Here is a 3,661-nt window from a genome sequence, read left to right as displayed (position 1 = left end):
TCTGGCATTGCAAATTCTCTCTGTGTCTTCTTTATTTCAATCTGACCCAAATTCACACGCATTGCATTGATGTGTTTCACGGTTGGAATTACCTGTGTCCTAATGTCTGTAATTCTGCATACTTGCGAGGCATTTCCCAATGCATCCGAGTGCTTCTTTAGACAGTGCGAGCGAACAATGGTGTAAAATCAATGTAGTAGGTATAACAGGAGCAATTACTTTGGATGTGATTCTGCTCACTTGAACGACTGCTGTGAGGCATTTTTGGGAAGTGCAAATCATTCTGCTGGCGCCATTTCCGCAGTCATCGGTTAGTTGTGACATGAACCACTTTCTGGTCATCTCACCTATTCACTCTTCAACAAAAGTAGTACTCATGATCGTCGAGGCTGCCTGTCTGCACTGAAATGGGACCTAATGCCATGTTGTGATGGCATTGTCGGCTGTCCTGTCGATCCAACTTCTTCAATATACCTGTGCGCGAGACATAGTGCGGAGAGGTGTCGGTGGATCGGTCACATTTGACCATGAATGACAGAGTAAGCATGTGTTGAGAAATCAAACCTTTGTTTTGAAGAGTTGAGTGGAAGTTGAAAGGTGGTTAATTGACTGCTAGTCGGTGTTTGGCAATGGAGCAAAATGTGACAGTTTGGAGGGCAACTGATGCACACAGCGCAGAAGCCCGTCACTTGACGGGAACTGTTCTCCGTACCAGCATGACTGTCGGTGATGAAATGGCTGAGGCCCCGAAAGACCTGAATTCGCTCACCTCAGGGCATTTGAAGACCGAGATTACCATTTGCCAAAGGTGAAATTTCGACAATACCAAATTAGTCGCCAGTGGCTTTGGTGGTGATTGCGGAAGGGAGAGGACAGGTAGATATTTTGTTTGAGTGAATGAAATGCAAACAAGATTTCACATTCTTCATATTTTCCACACTCTAAATAATAGCTTTTGAAGCTGAGTATTTACGCACAAAAGCATTTTGTCTGATCCGACTCGCCCAGCAACTTGTGCGTTTTCGGTGATGGTGGCGTTCAAATGAAATGAACATTAACGAGCAAAGCAGCATCAAACAGAGAACCTGCAATGCGGTCACTGCGACCGACTACCCGATAATGGTATTAACAACAGGAACAGCACCGAGAAATTAACCTCTCTGCTTGCTCTATTTCACTGGGAGTGAAATGCTTCATGAGTACAAATGCCCTACAATGCCCGCTGGATGTTGCCTGCTATTGGAACGAAGTGAAATGTTTGCTGTTTGCAAAGGTGAGGAAGGAGAGGGGAGGAGGGCGCGAAATCCGACCACTAACTAGTGTAACGTCTTGAAAGTCTTCGCAAAGGAAGGGAATCTCATGCTCTCTTGAAGAAGAGGGAAAACGCATCACCAGCATTTCATTGGTGGTTTTAACGCGCTGCCTGCAACGTATCAAATGCAAGATGGGAGTGGGGAGATGTGGATGGACTTGTCGCTGAGGGCTCTGTTGGGGGCAAGTTAGTGGTTAGGAAAATCACTCTGCCAATATCGATGACAGGATACTCTGTCGACATTCGACGAATGAGTTTAGCATGAGCGGAATGGTGTAGGGATGCGACTATCAACAGAGAGATGGGAGAGTCAACTACGTGGCAACGAAATCTACCACATCTTGCATATGCTTCATTGCTCCACATGACTAACCACCAGTTCATTCCTTTCAATCACCAAATTCTTATGTGGCACAGTTTGACTTACCTCTCTAGGCTCTCATGTCAATAAAAATGCATGCGAAGCCATGTTTTCCACATGAATTTTAGTAAAGATGGCAAGGGGAAGTAGAAAGACCTCTCAGAATGATATAGCTAACTTTGGCAGAGGTGAAAGCTATCCTTGTCGAAGATAGCATTTGAATGACACTTATTTGTCCATTGGAAAGTGGTAAATGAGCACACATGGACAGTGGTAGAGTGGTGTCATCTTCAATGATGCCTGTGTATGCATATCCAGAAACCGTCCAAGCATGCTTCCTAAGTCATGGCAACTCTTAATAAAACTCAATTCTGTTTCCCGAATCGCAATCACTGACTTGGCTATTTTGGGTCACACTAAGGCAACTGATGTCCAAGGACGACCATATTTAGTACAAAACTGAACTCTTCCTTGAATGCTGAACTAACTCCGCATCACCAATTTCTCTACCTACGTCGCGTACACTTCCACTGCAGCGGTTGTGCAAATTAACCACTGGGTGCCTTGCCTCCCTTCATTCTAGCGAGTGGATGCTCACGCTGTCACTGTAGAGCAATGCAAAGTGTGCTGTAAAGACGGAGGGCTCAATTATCCCACACACACAAATCGTGCATTTCAGTCACGCAAACAAATATCTTCCACGCTGTCTGGCCTTAATATCTGTGTTAGTGGAAGCAACTTTGGATCTAGGATCAACCGTGCCCCGTGGTCACGACCTCATCACACGCATGTTGATCAGTGGTGCGGATATAACAGCAAGACCGCCCATGAGGGCTACAAATGACCTCAATCCTGGCAGACAGTCTTGACTGTCTGCATTTCGGCTGAGCCGGTCATAACCCACCAGCATTTCGCTTATCCATAAGCCCTACTTCTCACACGGCTCCAGGTTCGTGTACACCTCGAACAGGTGTCGTTTCTGGAGGCATTTCACTCCTCTCTTCTGGTCAGGCATTGTGCGATGAAACAACCACCCTATTGCGGGTAACATTGTGACATTCTGCTTCAAATATTTGGAACATGAGGATCGGTTGGCAGAAGACGTTGCGTATCATTGGGAAGTGGAATTATGCAAAGCATCGCCTTCATGGCTTTTACCTCCTTCCATGAGGATCGACGCTGTCTCTTCGGTGAGGAGATATGTCCAATCAGGCGGCTTCTCACCTACAAGATGGATTCAAACAAACACGCAATGCAGTTTGTTGTCAATATATTTAGGCTGGTGGGAAACGCTGCCACCACGTATAAATATGTGTTTTTGCCAGAAGCACGTGTTAAGCATCCAAAAGACTTAGTTTTGCCCTGTGCATCATTTGCCCTCCAAATTGTCACATTTTGCTTCAATTCCAAACGCCAAATTGTAGCGACTTTAACACCTTTCAAATTCAGCTCTAACTCATTAATACAAACGGTTGCTTTCTTGGCACTAGTTTAGTCCGTCATCCGTGGTTAAATTTTACCTATTCACTGGCACCTCTCCGCACCATGTCTCTCGATGCCGGATCGGCAGGACGGCCGACAAATGCTAACACAAAATGGCATTGGGTCGAATTTTAGTGCAGATAGGCAGCTTTGATGGTCGTGAGAATTACTTTTGTTGAAGATTGAATGGATCAGATTAACGGAAAGTGAACCATGTCAAAACTAGCCAGTGACTGCGAAAATGATTTGCACTTCTCAATAACACCTCACCGCTCTCATAAGTAAGCCGAATCACATCCAAAGTAAATGAACCCATTAAGCCTACCATAATTTTATGCAAGTGTTTGCCTTCATCATTTAGAGAAGCATTGCGAAATACTTCTCACATGTGCAGAATTACGGACTTTAAAGCAGGAAATTCGAATGGTGAAACTCAGCGATGCCGTGAGTGTGAATTTGAAGCCGATTACAATAATGACAGCTCAGAGAGAATATCGAATGCCAAA

Source organism: Echinococcus granulosus (genome assembly GCF_000524195.1).
Source record: "Echinococcus granulosus chromosome Unknown EG_S00037, whole genome shotgun sequence".
Lineage (NCBI taxonomy): Eukaryota > Metazoa > Platyhelminthes > Cestoda > Cyclophyllidea > Taeniidae > Echinococcus > Echinococcus granulosus.
Note: the sequence above shows the minus strand (reverse complement) of the source record.